Below are 21,302 nucleotides of genomic sequence, written 5' to 3' on the forward strand. Positions count from 1 at the left end.
TGGTGGGAATGTTGCACTGGTGAAGAGGGGGTGTTCTTTGTATGACTGAAACAAAACTACAATAATGTTTTTAATAAAAGAGAAAAAATAAGTATTTAACTTTGTCAATATTTATCCCTTGAAGTGAGATTATGGATTATTAATCTAAAGAAAGAAAACTTCCAAGTACCTCAGAAAAAGGTATCATTTTTGCTTGACATGAATAAATACTACTTTTTCCTCATTAATTCACATGACTAAAATTCTCCCATAAGCCAGTAGAGAAAAATTAGGTCCCATTTCTAGTATACCTTGTGTTGAATAAAAGTATAAAGAGGAAGTTAGTAAATTTTCTTTCCTAATCAACAAATTTATTTATTTCTTTAAACTCCCACAAATGAAAAACATTTGTGTAATGATTTTCAGAAACAAAATAGAAGAGGACTGGAGGGTCCAGCTCCCAACATGAGCTCACCACAGGGATTTATTAGTGCAGTCACAGAAATAACTACACTGAGTACTGTCATAACATAATGTGACTGAATGAGGGAAGTATAAAGCTTGTTTAGAGTACAGGCAAGTGTTGGGTGGAGAGGAAGGACACTTGGGATATTGGTGATGGAAATGTTGCACTGGTGAAGGTTTTTTTTTTTTTCAAATATATAAAAGATCAAAAAAAAAAAAAGAAAAGAAAAGAAAAGATAAGCTCTCCCAATGCTTACCACAGGCTGTGTTCTTTACACTGACTGTACAGAGAGAGTGAAAAGGAATGAAACCCCATGCCAGATTTCACTTAGGAAAGGACCACATGTTCACGAGCTTCCTTCTAGTGAAAAGGAAGTTCCGCATTCACCTCTACCTCACCAATGATTTGTGTATCATGGCGGAAGTCCCGCCTTCACCCCTACCTCACCAATGATCCCCGTTATCGTGGCGGAAGTCCTACCTCACCAATGATTTGTGTTATTGTGGCGGAAGTCCCGCCTTTACCCCTACCTCACCAATAATTCGTGTTATCATAGTGGAAGCCCAGCCCTCAAGGAAGTGGCATCATTCTACTTCCTTCCCCTCCCATTTCCCATCTTATATAATGGGGAACCAGCGGAAGCACGAGGTCTCTGCCTCTGCTCTGTTGGGAGGAGGCTGTAGACCCTGGTATACCAGAATAAAAGAATCCACCTGAGCATTTGCTTGAGTTGTTCTCCCTTCAATTCTCCGCGTTGGAGCAGAATTTGGAAACCTCGAACCGTACATTTGGCGAGCCAGCCAGGAGTTACCAGATCTGCCCGGAGCGGGGTAGTGAACGGACCACTCGGTGGGTTCTAATTAATGTAGCTTGTGTTGTTGGTTGTAACTTGTTGTGAGTAGAAACTAGCAATGTATCTTGTGTTGTCGGTTGTAACTTGTTTCGAGTAGAAACTGGCAGTATACTTTATGTTGTTGTGACTGGATGTGTATCGAAAATGGAAGTAGGGAAATGGTAGGGTGACCGAGGACTTGAGAGTCCCCACTCGAAGTGGATTCCAGGTGGCAGTGAATTGACGAGTTCAGAAACTATAGGTCACGACCCTGGAGGGCCCCCAGGAGTTTGAGTTTGCAGCAGGAAGACGTTCCCAGGCTGCTGTGGTGAACCTTATTTCTATTAATTAGAGATCTCTGTTTTTGAGTTTTACTCCTCTGTTTTGTTTTGTTTTGTTGTAGTTGGTGTCGTGTAAGTGTGTAGGTTCTGTAGGCGTGTGTTGGCTTAAATTCTTTGAACTCTTCTATCCTCACCCCCTTTGCCCCCCCCCCCCAATCTTTTCCTCATCTACTCCTTTGATTTTCTGTTCTCATTATGGGACAGAAGCAGATAACTCCTTTGTCCCTCACTCTGGACCACTGGTCAGAAGTGAGGACTCGTGCACAAAATTGTTCCCTGGTCATAAAAAGGGGCAAGTGGCAGACATGCTGTGCTGCTGAGTGGCCAACCTTTCAGGTTGGATGGCCAAATGGGGGGTCTTTTTATATTTCCCTAGTTCGCAGAATGAGAGACATCGTGTACCGACCGGGGCCGCATGGACATCCTGATCAAGAACCCTACATTCTCATGTGGGAGGACCTCTGTACCAGTCCCCCTGGCTGGGTGCGGCCATTCCTTCCCCCCACCCAAACCTTCTTCTTTACAGCCGCCCTTGGAGCCTACGATCCTACCCATGAAGGAGAAAAGGGAATCGGAGTCAAAGCCTAAAGAGGAGCGAGCTGTGCCCTGCATTTACCCTGACACTACATACCTACTTCTCTTTGACCACCCTCCTTACAACCCGTCTGCTCGCACCCCTTCCGCTCCAGCAGAGGAGGCGACTGCAGAACCCCGTTCCCCATCAGATCCCTCCTCAGCTTCCCAGCCTTCCCGCATGCTGCAGGGAGCAGGAGGAGGAGTAGTTTCCCTACCACAGGGAGGAGAGGGAGGAGCAGCTTCCCACGTGCTCCAGGGGGGAGGGGGAGGAGTAGCTTCCCTGCCACAGGGAGGAGGGGGAGGAGCAGCTTCCCACGTGCTCCAGGGGGGAGGGGAAGGAGCAGCTCCCACGTGCTGCAGGAAGCAGGAGGAGGAGTAGCTTCCCTGCCACAGGGAGGAGAGGGAGGAGCAGCTTCCCACGTGCTCCAGGAGGGAGGGTGAGGAGCAACTTGCTTGCCTCCATCATCCCCGGAGTCCTTACTGGATGAGAACCAGAGAGCAGGGCCAGCTGCGGGAACCCGCAGCAGACAAAGAGATCCGACATTTGGAGCTTTGCCAATCATGCCGCTGAGGCCAGTAGGGCCCCATGATGGACGATGGGGGGGGGGGAGATGCCTGCCCTCCAGTATTGGCCCTTCCCCACTTCTGACCTTTATAACTGGTAACCATCCCTCTTTCTCTGAAGACCCCACTAGGTTAATTAATCTTTTAGATTCTCTGATGAACACCCACCAACCTACTTGGGATGACTGCCAGCAGCTGCTTCGTACCCTGTTCAATACTGAAGAACAGGACCGCATTTTGGCAGCAGCCCGGAAAAATGTGATAGGATTAGATGGCTTGGTGACAACCAGACCTGATGTTATTGGTGACTCTTTCCCCTTGCGGAGACCGGATTGGGACCCCAACACATATGAAGGTAGGGGGAATCTGTCCACCTATCGCCAGACTCTCATGAGAGGTCTCCAGGAAGCGGTTATAAAGCCCACAAATTTGGCCAAGGTAAAAGAGGTAATACAGGGACCTGATGAGCCTCCCAGGGTTTTCCTAGAAAGGCTGATGGAAGCCTATAGGAGGTATACTCCTTTTGATCCAACCTCCGAAACTCATCAGGCTTCAGTCATTATGGCTTTTGTAGGACAGTCAGCAGCAGATATTAGAAAGAAACTCCAGAGGCTGGAGGATATCCAAGGAAAGACTTTACAAGACCTAGTAAAGGAGGCTGAGAAAGTGTTCAGTAAGAGAGAAACAAAGGAAGAAAGAGAGGAGCGACTAGAAAGGAGAGAAGAGAGTGGCAGGAGAAGAGAGACAGAGAAAGGAGAGAAGCAGAGGAGAAAGAGAGGGAAGAGAGAGAGAGGAGGGAAGAACAAAAGGACAGAAGAAGGAATAAGGAACTGGCAAGGGTCTTGGCAGTAGCAGTAGACAGATCTAGCACAGGTCAGAAAGGTAGGGACCTGGGCCCACGAAGACGCCGACCCCTGGACAAGGACCAATGCGCTCGCTGCCGCCAGAGGGGACACTGGGCTCGGGAATGCACCCAACCCCCACAATCCCCTCGTAGCACCCAACCCCCACGATCCCCTCGTAGCACTCAACCCCCACGATCCCCTTGACCTTCAAGGACCCTGGCCCTTGAATCTGAATAGGGGGGTCAGGGCTCCAACCCCCTCCGGGAGCTCAGGGCTAAATTTAAGGTGGAGAGGACTCCCATAGACTTTGAACTCGACACAGGGGCAGTATACTCGGTCCTAAAGAAACCTTTGGGACCCCTCTCTAGTAAGCAATCCTTAGTACAAGGAGCAAATGGAAGTAGCTATCGTTCCTGGACTACTTCCCGGACTATGGACTTGGGAAAAGGAGAAATCAAGCATTCTTTCCTGGTCATACCAAACTGCCCCTCACCTCTAATGGGACGAGACTTGCTAACCAAACTCAGAGCCCAGATAACTTTTGAAGAAACTGGTCCAGAAATTGCTTTTTTTAACCCCAGTGTCCAACCACTTACCACCTCCGTCCTGACCATCAGGGCTGAGGATGAATATAGACTATTTACAAATGACCCCTTGCCAGTTGAAAGCCAAGACACCGATTTTTGGTTGAGACTAGTTCCAGGAGCTTGGGCCGAAACTGCTGGACTGGGGTTGTCTACCTTACAGGCTCCAGTGGTGGTAGAGTTGAAAACTACTACTGTCCCTGTGAGAGTTAGGCAGTACCCCATGAGTCAGGAAGCGAAGAAAGGCATAACTCCTCATATCCGGAAACTTCTCCAACAAGGGGTCTTAGTAAAATGTCAGTCAGCTTGGAATACTCCATTACTCCCAGTTAAAAAGCCTAGAACTGGGGACTATCGGCCAGTACAGGACCTAAGGGCAGTTAACAGTCAGGTGGAAGTCATCCATCCCACTGTGCCCAACCCATACAATCTTCTCAGCACCTTAAGTCCTGAGAGAGTATGGTATACTGTATTGGACTTAAAAGATGCTTTCTTCTGCCTGTCCCTACATCCAGCCAGTCAACCCTTATTTGCTTTTGAGTGGAGTGATCCTGAGACAGGAATTTCAGGCCAACTAACCTGGACCAGATTGCCTCAGGGATTTAAGAACTCCCCTACCATCTTTGATGAGGCCTTGCACCAAGACTTAAGTCTCTTCCGCAGCCAGCACCCCCAGGTAACCCTGCTACAGTATGTGGACGATATTTTGATTGCAGGAAAAACTGAAGAAGATTGCAATCAGGCCACTCATAACCTGCTGAAGGAACTTGCTCGGCTAGGGTATAGAGCATCAGCTATGAAGGCGCAGCTGTGCCAGAGAGAGGTGACGTTTCTGGGATACATGCTACAAGGGGGAAAGCGATGGCTGACGGAGGCCCAGAAGAAGGTCCGTGGCACAGATCCCAGCACCTACTACTCACTGGCAGTTACATGAGTTTCTGGGGACGACAGGTTTCTGCCGCCTCTGGATCCCTGGTTTCGCCAACCTGGAAGCCCCACTGTACCCCCTCACAAAAGGGAATGCCAAGTTTGAGTGGACCCATGAATGCCAGAGGGCGTTTGACTCTATCAAAACAGCTCTGCTCACAGCCCCAGCCCTGGCCCTCCCTGATGCTAGCAGGCCCTTTACCTTATATCTAGAGGAGAAAGGGGAAATAGCAAGGGGAGTGCTGACACAGACGCTAGGTCCGTGGAAAAGGCCTGTTGCCTACCTATCAAAGAAACTAGACCCAGTGGCCAGCGGGTGGCCTAAATGTTTGATGGCAATAGCCGCAACTGCACTGCTGGTAAAGGATGCAGATAAAATTTCCTTGGGACAAAAGCTGACTATAATAGCCCCTCATGACCTGGAAAGTATAATTCGACAGCCCCCTGACCGTTGGCTCTCAAATGCCCATATCACCCACTATCAGAGTATCCTTCTAGACAAAGGCAGAATAACTATCGGCCTACCTGTGATTCTCAACCCAGCCACCCTGCTCCCTGAAGAGTCAGAGACACCAGTGTTGCATAACTGCCAGGATTTGCTGGCCGAAGAGAGTGGGCTGAGAAGGGATCTACAGGACCAGCCATTAAAGAACCCTGACGTCATATGGTACACAGATGGAAGTAGTTTTCTCCAAGATGGAGAGAGACGAGCTGGGGCTGCGGTGGTGAGTGATCATGACGTTATCTGGTCCAAATGCCTGAAAGAGGGGACCTCTGCTCAGCGAGCTGAGTTGATAGCCCTTACCAGAGCACTGGAAATGGCAGCAGGAAAAAGGGCAACCATCTACACAGATAGCAGATATGCTTTCGGAACTGCCCATGTCCATGGCGCTATCTACCAAAGGAGGGGACTCCTGACATCTGCAGGAAAAGAAATTAAACACAAAGAAGAGATACTGCATCTTTTATCTGCTCTTCTCCTACCCAAAGAACTGGCAATAGTACACTGTCCAGGTCATCAAACGGAAAAGGAAATCGTCGCATCCGGAAACAGAAGAGCTGATGAAGCGGCGAAGGCAGCGGCATCCCGCATGAAGGAGATCCCTTCGCTTATTGTTACTGAACCCGACAACCTCCCACCAGTGTCAACTGTAGACTCCCTTCTTTCTGGGGAACCAGAGGTAAATCAGTATCTGCAAACTCTTCACCAACTCACCCACCTAGGGGTCAGAAAAATGATGGAGCTAACTAAGGAATGGCCTCGGGTACCAAAACCAGAGAGGCTAAAGGAAATGGCCGAAAAAATCGTAAGGTCCTGCCAACCCTGCCAACTGGTAAATGCCTATCCTACTAAGATGGGAACCGGGAAGAGACTGAGAGGGGAGAGACCAGGCCAACATTGGGAGATTGATTTCACTGAAATCAAGCCTGCCAAATATGGACTAAAGTATTTGCTAGTCTTTGTAGATACATTTTCAGGATGGGTGGAAGCCTACCCATGCAAGAAGGAAACAGCCCAGGTGGTGACTAAGAAGATATTAGATGACATCTTCCCCAGGTTTGGACTTCCTCAGGTAATTGGGTCAGACAACGGACCAGCTTTTGTGGCCCAGGTAAGTCAGGGGTTAGCCAAGACCCTGGGCATAAATTGGAAATTACACTGTTCGTATCGCCCGCAGAGTTCAGGGCAGGTAGAAAGGATGAATAGATCTATTAAGGAGACTTTAACCAAATTATCTCTAGAGACTGGCATAGGGGACTGGACTACCCTCCTACCTTCCGCCCTCTTCAGGGCTAAGAATACCCCTTTGCCTTCTTTGTGTAAACTAACTCCCTTTGAAGTGTTGTATGGTGCTACCCCCCCCCCCCCGGTGTGAATGCTTTTTGAGCCTTATGATGTTTTCTCTCCCCCCTCCACTCCCTTAGCAGCTTAGCTGGCCGCCATCGCTGCCCTACAAAGCCAAGTCTGGAAAGAACTCAGACAGGCATATGAACCTGGAGAATTGACGGTGCCACATCCCTTCAAGCCAGGAGACCAGGTCCTTGTGAGGCGGCATCGCTCTCAGACACTGGAGCCTCGGTGGAAGGGACCTTATGATGTCCTTCTGATCACCCCTACTGCTGTTAAAGTGGACGGCATTGCTTCCTGGGTTCACGCCTCCCATCTAAAACCTGCCCCTGCTGACCTCAACCATAATGAGTGGAAAGTGGAGCGCACTGAGAATCCCCTCAAGATTCAAGTCCAGTGATCGCACTCTAGCCCTGATACGCCCTCTGACTCTAACAATGCTCCTCCTGGCACCGACTGAAGGAGGACTTGATCAGCCCATAATCCCAGATGAACTGGTAAAAAAAACTATTTGGAAACCCCTGTGACTGTATGGGAGGCTATCAACTCAACAGTAGGCTCCTGTACACTCGAGCAGTAGACTGTGGAACTAGAATTGCTTACCTCCAGTCCCCTACTTCTTCCCATGGGGGGGGGGGAAACCAGAATGGGTGTGTAGAGAAAAACCTCAACCCTTGCCTCCCTTTTCTGGGGGGAAATGCCCTGCTAGATGTGTGGAGCTTACTCAAGTTCACTCCCGGTGCTATAGGGAGTATTGAGAGTGTACCAAAAACAACCAGGCATATCTGGTGGCCAGACTCACCGAAACTTACAAGGGGAGCATAGGAGGGAAATGGACAGTTAGTAGCTATAAATCTCCCTATGGAGCCGCAAGCTGCATGGCCGAAGTAGGAGACTTGGTCTGCTGGCCCCTAAAGGCGCCCATTCACATCTCGGATGGCGAAGGGCCAACAGACCAGGAAAGAGAGAAGAAGGCCATAGACTGGGCTACAAAGGAGGTGGAGACCCAAATGCCTAAGTGGCCTCGGCACCCCTCCCTCCGACCCCGGATGCCTGCTGAGAAGTTAGATCCAAATACTCATGGCATCCTAGAAGAAACTCACAAACTTCTTAATTTCTCTAACCCTACTTTAGCTGCTGATTGTTGGCTTTGTATGAGAATGGGGGAAAATTGGCCTTTGGCTATCCCTGTCCAACTAGGTAATCTAACCTTTGCTTCTTCTAGCTGTACTTATGTCAAACCCTTTAAGGTAGTCCCTTTTAGCTTTGAATCATCTGTTTGCTATTCGCATAACAGCACTGAATCAGTAGACCTGGGTCAGGTAGGGGCTACTCAGTGTTCAGAAGTCCTACTTGCTCCCTCTAGCCCAGGGTGTTTACCTCCGGGACGGGCATGGATATGTGGTGGAAATTTGGCTTACTCTCTTTTTCCCCAGAACTGGACTGGAATTTGCGTCCCAGCATTAGTGCTCCCCAACATTGACATCATCCCGGGGACAGAGTCCATCCCTCTGCCTAGCATAGATCTCTTAGGCGGCACCTGATGGTCTCGACGAGCTATAGTGTTCCTGCCGCTACTGGTAGGGCTAGGGGTAGCGGGTGGACTAGCAACCGGAAGTGCAGGGCTAGCCATATCAATAGACAAATATAACAAACTCTCGCAAAAATTAATTTCAGATGTGGAGACAGTATATAATTCTATTAATGATGTGCTGGACCAGCTCGACTCCGTGGCTGAAGTGGTATTACAAAACAGGCGAGGGTTAGATTTAATCTTGGCAGAGCAAGGAGGGCTTTATGTGGCCTTGCAAGAAAAATGTTGTTTTTATACTAACAAGTCAGGAATAGTGCGAGACAGGATCAGACACCATCAAGAGGAGCTTGCCCAAAGAAGAAAAGAGCTATTAGATGGTCCCTTATGGTCTTTATGGGGTGGGATTCTCCCCTATCTAATACCCCTACTGGGGCCCCTTCTAGGTCTTTTACTTCTGGTAGCCATTGGTCCATGCATAATCAATCGGATCACTGCGTTCATACGAGCCCAGGTTGGGGAAGTTAAACTTATGGTATTCCGTCAACAATATCAAGAATTAGCTCATGCAGATAATTCTGACCAGGAATATCAGGAAGCGGAGGCCCCTGATCACATTGACTTCTAGGATTAGAAGTCTCACTACAAGAAGTGGGGAGATGAAAAGGAATGAAACCCCATGCCAGGTTTCACTTAGGAAAGGACCACATGTTCACAAACTTGCTTCTAGTGAAAAGGAAGTCCTGCCTTCACCCCTACCTCACCAATGATCTGCGTTATCGTGGCGGAAGTCCTACCTCACCAATGATTTGTGTTATTGTGGCGGAAGTCCCGCCTTTACCCCTACCTCATCAATGATTCGTGTTATCATAGTGGAAGCCCAGCCCTCAAGGAAGTGGCATCATTCTACTTCCTTCCCCTCCCATTTCCCATTTTATATAAGGGGGAACCAGCGGAAGCACAAGGTCTCTGCCTCTGCTCTGTTGGGAGGAGGCTGTAGACCCTGGTATACCAGAATAAAAGAATCCACCTGAGCATTTGCTTGAGTTGTTCTCCCTTCAATTCTCCGCGTTGGAGCAGAATTTGGAAACCTCGAACCGTACAAGAGGAGGTACAGTAAATGCTCCCCATATACACCTCAAACCAGGCCCTTTGCCTGGTCTATATTGTGAATGGGGGAACAAAAAAAAAAAAAACCTCCCAGAAGTCAGAATAAGTTGATTGCCTTTTCATATTAAAACATCAATAATGGAAAAAAATCAAAGATAAAGATCATTTTAATATCCTGTAATATTCTTATTATCAGTCATAAGACTGATAGAATTTTTACCAAAGCAATCAAATGTAGGTCTTTTAAGATTATTTTGAAGCTATGTGAATTTGTCAACAGTCAGGCTTTACAGATACTATTAGTTTCACATAATTATGTTGAAGTATTTGGGCAATTGTTAGGAATATCTACATTCCTAATTTTAATGCTAAACTTCACAAAATAGGTATTAATTTTCTGAATAATATAGGCACACTGAATTCTCAGATTTATCTACCTGCAATAAAATACTTGTTTGAGTTTGTTTTGTTGTTGATTTTTTATTTTCAGTTTTGTCTTGTACGTGTAGCTTAAGTAGTGTGGGGAGAAAGGCTTGGAAATTTTTGCAAGCTGGCCTTGAATATAAAAGAAAGTCTCTTTTTAGAGACTTGTGTCCTTGCTGTTATGAGTACAGGATGAGCTAAGAAGGAAGTCATCCAGGTCAAATCACCTGTCCTTACAAACTATCTAGGCAAATAGTGCCATAAGAATTGCAACCTTTATCTTTACATACTTCCTGATTGAATGGTGCAATGGGCATTCTAATCACTATCTTTGCATACCATCCAAATCAACGATGCCATATACTTTGTGACTGTCGTCTTCACATACCATCTTGTTGCTACAATGCCTGAGCTGTATTACCCACACTGTTTCCCACTTACAGTTTGCCCTTAAAAGCCTTGTCCCTACCTTCAAAAAATGAAGTTTATTGCTCTTGCAAACGATCTGTGGATCGCCGTCTTCCCTCCTTTTCCTGTTTCTGACCTTTGAGGGTCAAGAAGAGACCCTTACCTGCCCTTGCATCCTCCTCCTCAGGGGCCCAGCACCAGAGCAAGACAAGGTAGAGCATCACAATACGTGGCAATTAATTCTTTGTTTGCTTGTTTGCTTTTTTGTTTTGGGCCACACCCAGTTGCAATTGGAGTTATTCATGGCTCTGCACTCAGGAATCACTCTTGGCAGGCTCGTGGGATCCTATGGGCTGCCAGGGATCAAACTGGAAACAAATCCATGTAAAGTAAACGCCCTCCCCACTGTGCTATCGCTCTGACACCAACAAATAATTTTCATGTAGAGCATATTTATAGAGCTTCTATTACATGTTAGTTAAATTCATTATTTTGGAGTTCAAGTAGTAAACAGGTAGGAAATTAATGTTAAAAAAATTAGAGTATTCGAATTTGGAATCTAGGACCAGCCTCCCTATTTTTGCACCTGGTTTTCACAATAAACTGTCTAAAATTGCTCTGACATTTAGCTTTTTAAATAAAAATATTGGTACAATAATGATTTTCTTAGTTTAAGAAGAAGATTACTGTTGAATCTATTTCAACAATAGATGTGAAGTACTTAACTACATCTGAGAGATATTTGTTATTGTTTCTATTAATTCCTTATTTATGTCTTACTAAATAAAATCTGCTCTTTGTAGAAATTCTTATCATAATAATATCTGTGATGTAGTGGAGATGTGGATATGTTTTTCTTTTTGGTTTTTGGGTCACACTCGGCAGCACTAAGGGGCTACTTCTGGCTCTACGCTCAGAAATCACTCCTGGCAGGCTCAGGGGACCATCTGGGATGCCATGATTCGGACCACCGTCCTTCTGCATGCAAGGCAAATACCTTACCTCCATGCTATCTCTCTGGCCACAGATGTGGATATTTTAAAGAAAATTTTTCATTTTTAAGGATTCTTGTAGCCCACAATCATCAGAGTGATCCCATCAAAATTATTATTTCTATGACATGGAATTGATTTTTATTGGAAATGTGGCACCAATGATATTTTCTCAAATAAGTTGCATTCAAAATATCTGGTAGAGAAGAATCCATATGATGGTAAAGGACTCTTAGCTTTTATTTTATATAAACCCAATAGTTTTGTTTCCAATTACACATGTGGAAAATGACTACTTGTAATTTCAGCCAAAGAGAAAGGAATGGAATCTCAGTCTTTAAAAGATGTTCTGAGATTTCAGTGTTCATATTCCTTTTGGGATATGAGAGAATATGAGAATATAGTTTACTCCTATCTTTTGTTCCCCTAGAGAAATAGAAAATGAGAGTTTGATATGTTGGGTGATGTAGAAATCCATGTAAATAAGTTATCAATGAATCTGGATGTCAACTTTGTGGAAGGGAACAAGTTCTTTTGTATGTATGGACTTAATCTTTTCATTTTTAAAAAGTTAGAGTTAACTTCTATATCACACAGTTTGTGTTTCATTTAGATTTGGGATTTCATCATAATTCATGGAACATTAGACAGTGGTTCCTATGAGGAGAGAATTATGTATTTTTTATAGTAAAACATATTTCTATTTTTAATATCTTTATTTAAACACGTTGATTACAAATAAATTGTGGGGCCAGCGAGGTGGCGCTAGAAGTAAGGTGTCTGCCTTACAAGCGCTAGCGTAGGATGGACTGCGGTTCAATACCCCAGCAGTAGTAACCCCTGAGCATTACCAGGTGTGGCCCAAAAACCACCACCCCAAAAAAAAACCCCAAAACCCAAATAAGATTGTAGTTGGGTTTCAGTCATGTAAAGAACATCCCCCTTCACCAGTGCAACATTCCCATCCCCAATGTCCTTAATCTCCCTCCTCCTCACCTCACCCCCGCCTGTACTCTAGACAGGCTTTCTAATTCCCTCATTCATACATATTGTTATGATAGTTATCAGTGTAGGTATTTCTCTAACTGCACTCACCATTCTTTGTGGTGAGCTTCATGTAGTGAGCTGGACCTTCCAGCCCTCATCTCTTTTGTCTCTGAGAATTGTTGCAAAACTGTTTTATTTTTCTTAAAACCCATAGATGAGTAAGACTATTCTGCATCTATCTCTCTTCCTCTGGCTTATTTCACTCAGCAGATACCGTGTACAACAATGTATATGAAAATTCATGACTTCATCTCTCTGACGGCTGCATAATATTCCATTGTGTATATGTATCATAGTTTCTTTAGTCATTCATCTGTCGAAGGGCCTCTTGGCATTCATAGCATTGCAATGAATATAGGTGTGAGGAAGATGATTTTGTGTTGTATTTTTCTGTTCCTAGGGTATATCCCTAGGAGTGGTATAGCTGGATTGTATGGGAGCTCAATTTCCAGTTTTTGGAGGAATCTCCATATCACTTTCCATAAAGGTTGGTCTAGATGGCATTCCCACAAGAAGTGGATAAGAGTTCCTTTCTCTCCACATCCTCGCCAGCACTGCTTGTTCTCATTCATTGTGATGTGCCTCAATCTCTGTGGTATGAGATGTTACCTCACAGCTCTTTTGATTTGCATCTCCCAGATGATTAGTGATGTGGAGCATTTTTTCATGTGACTTTTGGCAATTTGTATTTCTTCTTTGACAAAGTGTCTGTTTATTTTTTTTCCCAGTTTTTTTTTTTTATGGAATTAGATTCTTTTTTCTTGTAAAGTTCTGTCAGTGCTTTGTTTAATTTGGATATTAGCCCCTTATCTGATGGGTATTGGGTAAATAGTTTTTCCCACTCAGTGGGTGCTCTTGTATCCTGGGCACTATTTTCTTTGAGGTGCAGAAGATTCTCAGATTAAAATATTCCCATTTGTTTATCTCTGCTTCCACTTGTTTGGAGAGTACTGTTTCCTCCTTAAAGATGCCTTTAGTATCAATATCATGGAGTGTTTCACTGCGTGTTGTTCTATATACCTTATAGTTTCAGGTCTAATATCAAGTTCTTTAATTCATTTGGATTTTACCTCCATACATGGTGTTAGCTGGGGAGGTCTGAGTTCGCTTTTTTGCAAGTGGCTAACCAGTTGTGCCAACACCACTTGTTGAAGAGCCTTTCCTTGCTCCATTTAGGATTTCTTGCTCTCTTATCAAAAAATAGGTGATTACATGTCTGGGGAATATTATCTGAGTTCCCCAGACCAATTGCACTGATCTGAGGTTCTATCTTTATTCCAGTACCATGCTGTTTTGATAACTATTGCTTTGTAGTGCAGTTTAAAGTTGGGGAAAGTAATGTCTCCCATTTTCCTTTTCTCAAAGATTGGTTTAGCTTTTCATGGGTGTTTATTGTTTCAAATGAATTTCAGAAGTGTTTGATCCACTACTTTGAAGAATGTCATGGGTATCTTTAGAGGGATCACATTACATCTGAGCAATGCTTTGGGGAGTATTGCCATTTTAATTATATTAATTCTGCTAATTCATGAGCAGCATATGTGTTTCCATTTCTTATTTCTTGGAGCATGGCTTTCTAATTTTCTTTGTATAGGTCTTTCACCTAATTAGTTAAGTTGACTCTAAGATAATTGAGTTTTTGTGACACTAATGTGAATGGGGTTGTTTTCTTAATGTCCATTTCTTCCCTATCATTATTGATGTATAAAAAGGCCATTGATTTCTGTGTATTAATTTTGTAGCCTGCCACATTACTATATAAATCTATTGTTTCTAGAAGCTTTTTGGTAGAGTCTTTAGTGTTTTCTAAGTAGAGTATCATGTCACCTGCAACAGTGAGAGCTTGAATTCTTCCTTTTCAATATGGATTCCCTTTAAACCTGAGACAGAATTAGTATGCTAAAGTTCTAGAAGTTGAGTCTTACAAGGATGCACTAAATATTATTTTAATAAAGTTTCATTTTTTGTGTTGTCTTGTTTAATTTTGTATGTTTTTTTATTTGTTTTGTTTTGTGACTATACCTGATCGTTCTCAGAAGCTTATCCCCGTACTGTGCTCAGGGGACCTCCTTGGAGATGCTGAAGGGACCGTGCAGTTGTGTCTACAGCAAACACACAATACACACACGAAAACATCAAACACAGAAAATTAGTTCAAAATATACCACACAATTAATCTGAGAGGCTTCTGGCAGTGTTGACCAATGTTTCACTTTTTCTTGGGAAAAAGAGTTGTGAGAGGAAAAGGCTTAAGAAGCCCTATTCTACTCTTTAAAAAAATGTTTTCATATAATAATTTTCTGTCTCCCTAGAGCATTTAGTGCCTAAAAATGTCATCAGTTTTATAGACCTATTAACAATGTCAGTGTCACTCACTGACACGTGGGGAATGAAGCACTTAAGTGCACTGAAAGAACTTTTCAAAACACAATTATATGCTTTCTTCTACAAATGATTGTCTTTTAGCGCACCAGAAACACTTGCAACAGGCTTGTATGCTGTGAGAAATGAATAAAGATTAATTGAACCCAAATCTGTGATACTTCACTTTTAAATATCAGTACATTCTGTTCCAGTACATTTCTAGAAGTTTTTTATCCCTTGACTTCAAGCTTAGCAAATCTCTCTGTGTATGATCTTAACCTACAAAGGGACTGAACAGAAAGGAAGAAGATGGGGCTCAATTCTGGATACTGAATTTGAGTGAAAACTGACTTTAAACAAATCTTTGTTCTATTTAATTTTTTCCACAAACATGTAAGTGAATTTTGTATGGAAGTCATGGTAAATGCAGCATTTTAGATTTTATAGAGAATGTTTATTTAAAATACTTACAAGAAGCCAATCAGAGGGATTGGCCTTCCCTCACAAAATAAATAGCTGCCCATTTGATAGCTGTCAATGTATACAGAGATTTAAAGGAAAAGAACTCGCAGAAAAGAGATTCCAAAAAAGCCTTTGGTTGTCATGTGGCAACAATGTAGTGGTTGGACATTATTAAAAGTGATTAAAGTTCTATTAATACTCTCTTTCCTTTACTGCTTGGAATCTTTGGAAATGCAGCTTACAGAAACACGTAGTGTTTTTTCGGTATATATTAGCACTGCTAAAGGATTTTGATATTTCCCAATGAACAAACTATGACTAAATTATGAGAAATATGGTGACCTTATAATGTAGACTCAAACATCATTGAGTTCAGTTCTCCATTTATTATACATAACATTTCTGCAAATAGTATTTCTTGATCTATGGAATGGAAAAAGCATAGTATTAACATTTAGAGTTTCTTTCTCCTTCCCTTCCCTTCCCTCCATTCCTTCTTTCCCCTCCTCCCCCCTCTCTTCCCCTCTTCTTTATCCCCTGGCCTATGCTATCAGGGACACCAGGCAGAGAGGTGACTCCTTTGTCTGTGAGGGAGTTCTCTTTTCCCTTCCACTCTCGTCTCCTCTCCTCTTCTTTTCTTTCTTCTCTCTCCTCTCCTCTTCTCTTCTCTCCCCTAACCCTGTACCTCCCTCTCCTTCTTCCCTCCCCACTTTCCTTCCATTCCATTTTATCTCCTCTCCTACCCTCCCTTCTTGCCCTTCCTTTCTTTTCTCCCTCTTTCTCTTCTCTCCCTTCTTCTTTTCTCTTTTTTCTTCATTTTATCTTTCCTCCTCCTTCTCTTCCCTTCCCTCCTCTCTTCTCTATTCCACCCTTACCTTTGTTTCTCTTCTGTGCTGAATAAAAATCCAGTGTCTGAATGTACCACAGTGAACAAGTTGGTTGCTTCTAGGTTTTAGTCATTATGAATAGACCTACTCAACATATCCACGCACAGTGAGTTTTTTGAATAAATATTTTCAACTCTTTTAATATACAGTAAGGAGAATGATCATCACGTCATATGGCTTTCTTTGTTCCATTCCTTTCTCCTCCCATGCTCTTTCCTTCCTTCTTTCCCTACTTCCTCCCTCCCTCCCTCTTTCTCTCCTTTCATCCTTTGTTGTGTATGTAAACATTTTATGAGATTATTATGTTACTGACACTACCCTGATCAGTGATTGTGCCCTATCCTAGGGTGTGACCTGGCATTCTGCTCCCACCCTAGAGTGGTACCTGATTCTACTTCCACCATTGGGTGGTATCTGATCCCACCATTGGGTGGGACCTGATTCTGGGGGATAAAAACAAGGGTCTGTGGAAGGTGAAGGGCTTTTGGCTGGAACTGAGGCTGAGACTTTGGACTTCAGTCTTGTCCACTGAATAAAGCTAATATTTCCACAAGTCTGACTGTCTGCGAGCTGTCTACCCGCTGTTTCACCTCAGAACCATCTGCTGGAAAGGGTGGCAGATGCATGCTCCAAGCTGGAGGGGAAAGACCTCATTCTCCATCCCTCCATCAGTCAACCTTTTCAGGAGCTGACTTGCAACAATCCTTCTTCCTTTCTCCTTCCCTCCTTTCTCTTTCCTTCCCTCCTTTCCTCTTTCCTTCCTTCATTTCTTCCTTCCTTCCTTTCTTCTTTCCTTCCTTCCCTCCTTCAATCCCTCCCAGTGGTACTCAAGGGTTAATTTCTGTCCTTGTAATCAGGGATAATCACTGGTGGGTTCAAGGGATCATATGTGGTGCCCAATGATTAAAAATGGGTTGTGTATCTACTGTTTTATCATTCTAATCACTCTTGTGGGTATATTTGGCTATCATGCATTCTAATCTAATAATTAATTAACCTTTAATTTGAAAAAAGCGGGGAGTCTCCCCTGCTGTGAGATTGGCGACTGGGAGAAGGTGAGACCTGTTGGCTTTGCGTGTTTCTCTTCTCTGGTCTCCTGAAGCTCTCTTCAGGGGGCTTGGAAGAGCTGGAAAAAAACTGTCTCCTGGAGCCACTCAGGCCAAAAGACCAAGAAAGATGGAGTGAGTAAAACATGCTATCAGGGACGCCAGGCAGAGAGGTGACTACTTTGTCTGTGCACACTGATTGTGAGATTGGCAACTGGAAGAAGCTGAGGGGATCTGTTGGCTTTGTATATTTCTATTCTCTGGTACCACGAAGCTCTCCTCAGAGAGCTAGGAAAGGCAGCCCAAAAAATTGTCTCCTGGAGACCCCAACACTCTAATTAATGAACTGCACCACAACATGCAGAAAAGAAATCACACTACAAGTGTGACAATGGGGAAACCTCGCAGGTAAACACCATTCACAGAGAATGAAGATTATAGCTCTGAAGACAAAAAAAAAAAATACAAACCATCTGATTAACCTCTCAGATAAGGAGTTTAGAATAGAAATATGGAAAATCCTCATGGAAATCAAACAAAACATAGCTCTAGTTCAGGGATCCTCAAACTTTTTAAACATGGGGCCAGTTCACTGTCCCTCAGACCATTGGAGGATCTGACTATAGTAAAAACAAAACTTATGAACGATCTTATGCACACTGCATATATCTTATTTTGCAATGAAGAAACAAAACAGATACAAATACAATATGTGGCCCGCGGGCCATAGTTTGAGGACCACTGCTCAAGTTGAACAGAACACAAAGCCAGAAATCAGAAAATTACAAACTGAAATAACAGATCTGAAAAACACAGTAGCTAACTGAGAAATTCAATGGAAAGTCTCTCCAACAGGGTAACAGCAGCTGAGGACAGAATCAGTGAACTGAAATGCAGAACAACTCCATGCAGCAGAAGAGATTGGAAAAGAACGATCAGACAATGGAAAAAGTACTCAAGGAATGTGAACACAATGAAAATAGAAGTCTTTGATAAACACAACAGAAACAATGTAAGAATCACTGGAGTCCCAGAGGCCCAGGAAAAAGATACCCAGGAAGAATCAATAGTCAAAACATCATCACAGATAAATTCCCAGAGCTAAAGACTGCATACAATCAGATCCTGCATGCCCGAAGCGTACCAGCTAAAGAAGAAAAACACCCCATGAAACATTCTAGTTACAATGACAAATCCCACAGACAGAGATAGAATACTGAAAACAGCAAGATCTAAAGGGATATTACATTAAAAGGAGCATCCTTAAGACTTACAACAGACATGTCATGAGAAACTTTCAAAGCCAGAAAACAGTGGTGGGATATTGTGACGAAAGACTGCATGAAATGTGTGCCTCCCCTAGTATACTAAACCCAACCTGACTCACATTCAAGTTTGAAGAAAGGATAAAGAGCTTCATGGATAAGCAACAACTCAGAAACTTCACAAATACAAAACCAGCCTTAAAGGAAAAACTGAACGGGCTACTTTAAGACAAGACAGACCAACAAAAATAGCAAATTTGTACACAATGATGACATTAAATCCTATGACAATCATTTTCCTCAATGTCAAGGAACTAAATGCACCAATTAAGAGACACAGAGTGGCAAAATGGATCAAAAAGATAAAACCAACCTTCTGATGCCTACAAGAAACACACCTGAATAGTCAGAATAAACAGTCTCAAAATCAAAGGCTGGAGAAAAATCATCCAAGCAAACAACACCTTTAAAAAGCTGGGGTGGCTCTTTCCTTCCTGGGAGCTGAGCTGGGAGGTCCTGGCAGCATGGTGTCTAGCAACCCTTCGCCATGCCAAAGGCTGCTTTAACCAGGCCTAGGAAGGGAGTGCGGGACATGGGTCACCCCAGCACCCCCCTACCTCCTTCCTCCGGTACTCCAGGGCTTTGCCTGGCCACATGGCGGGGCAAACCAGCTAGGTGATCCCTTGGAGGAGTTTGTGGGTGTTCCTAGGCTTGCCCCATTTTCCTCCCATCTCCAAAGGGAGGGTCAGGGGAGGGGGCTCCGACCTCCTGGCCTCCAAGCTCGGGAAGGGAAGAACCTCTTTCCTTCCTGGGAGCTGAGCTGAGAGGTCCTGGCAGCATGGCGTCTGGCAGCCCTCTGCCATGCCAAAGGCTGCTTTAACCAGGCCTAGGAAGGGGGTGCAGGACATGGGTCACAATAGGTTCTAGCATTAATACTTATCAGGGAAGTTTCCTTATTAAACCTGTCCATTGCAAAACCGCGCGGGGGCTAGCGCCCCCACACGGAACATTATAAGAAATATATGGATATCATTGTGTTTCATCTGCTAGTCATTTTCTGAACATTGTCCATGTGCTCCTTTTATTCCTTTGCTCTCTCACTTCCATCTCTTGTTACCACACATTTAGCCAATTTCTGACTAATGATTTTTTTCTGGCCAAGGTGGATTACATATCTTTCACAGTAATTTTTGGGTGGAGTCTGAAGCTTTAGCAGGCAATGCATCACGGCAAGGTTTCATGCTGTAGGCTTTCTGTCCAAGATAAGGTGAAGATGCAGCCTCCGTGGCCCCCCACAGCCTTCTCTCTCCTTCCTCCCCATCCCATGGTTATTCCTGGACATCTGCTCAGGGTCCCAGCAAGTGGGTTCCAGTGAGGTGCAATTTAAAAGAGACCCCAGGTTTCCTTGTTCATGCAAGGGGCTGGGAGGGGACTGCTGAACTGTCAACTTCTAGCATTTCAGAAGCAAAGCCTCTTGTGCAGTCGGAAGCTTCAGCAGACAACAAGTGGAGGACATGGCTCCATGCTCTCTTCGCTTGTCCAAATCACAGACCAAAGTGGTGTCTTGGAAACACCCTCCTCCCTCTTGACTATTTCTAAAACATAAAAGGGTCACGTGTATCTCCTTTGTATATCTCAGATGTATTCCCTTAACATCTATAACTCTTTTCGAATATCCTCATATAGTGACAATTTTGCCCACTGGATTTGTTATTTGATTGTTTGATTTTCCCCCTTTGAGATCTGTTTTATAAGCAATACTGGTAGAAGAGTATCACTGTATAGATTTCATGTTTGTACCAAGTTACAGGGAATGTTGGACTTTATTCGTCAGCCCCCAGATGCATCAACAATATCTTGTGGCATTGCTTCTCTTTTGCAGAGGCACATTAAAATGGGGAAATAATACATATGCAAACAAGTTCTTATCTAATAGAGATGGGGACACAAATTTGGTAATGTAATTAGGCCTTTTACCCTGAACATTGGCATAATGATTTGGCTCAGGCCTCAGAAGAATGGACATCGCCCATACACACCTGAACAATGGATACCGTCTATAGAAACAACCACAATTGTCTTCAACATTACCAGGATCCAAGCCTCTACCAGGGAAGACCTACCACTGCTTTGGCAGTGACTTACTCCAAAGAGTGCTCCCAACACCCAGATGACTCAGCAACAGTCTGCATGCAGGGCAGATTGCTCTGCATTTAATGGTATGCTGAAACCTGAAGATGCTCCACATCAGCCTGACATCGATGAAAGAGATGCACAGAATCCAGAGTCTTTAAATATAAGAATCTGATACCAACAACAGCTAAAGTGTGAAAAAGTTTCACTGGGACCTTGAGAATGACTGGAGTTGGACTGTCTGGTTTGCCTGGAACCCAGAGTCTATCTTATGCCAAAAAACTGAGGTGAGGCCTTTTTAGTAATCAGGTCGAGAATTTTTTTCCATTTTCCCCATTTTTTGGACCTATGCAAACAACGGCTCTTGCTACTATCACACCTTTACTTTTCTTTATTTTTATTTTTTATGGAAAAAAAATACAACTTACTGAACTTAAAAACAATTCTAGTAGAATTCCTGTCTTGAATACAGGCGAGGGATGGGAAGGGGGAAGGGGGTAATGCTATACTGGTGAAGGGGGATGTTCTGGTTATGACTGTAACCCAAATATGATCATGTTACTTAAAAATATATTAAAAAAAAAGAATGAATGAGGGAACTGGAAAACCTGTCTAGAGTACAGGTGGGGGGGATGGAAGGAGATTTGGGATATTGGTGGTGGGAATGTTGT

At 43.8% G+C, this 21,302-nt stretch overlaps 1 long non-coding RNA gene and 1 pseudogene across 1 annotated transcript in view; one reads left to right on the forward strand and one right to left on the reverse strand.

The window, feature by feature from the left end:
* Positions 1–21,302, reverse strand: part of LOC126017525 (uncharacterized) — a 122,766-nt gene that overhangs the window by 40,165 nt on the left and 61,299 nt on the right. The gene's annotated exons all lie outside the window — the stretch shown is intronic.
* LOC126019448 (uncharacterized) lies at positions 9,583–9,680 on the forward strand (annotated as a pseudogene).

Source organism: Suncus etruscus, chromosome 9 (assembly GCF_024139225.1).
Source record: "Suncus etruscus isolate mSunEtr1 chromosome 9, mSunEtr1.pri.cur, whole genome shotgun sequence".
NCBI lineage: Eukaryota > Metazoa > Chordata > Mammalia > Eulipotyphla > Soricidae > Suncus > Suncus etruscus.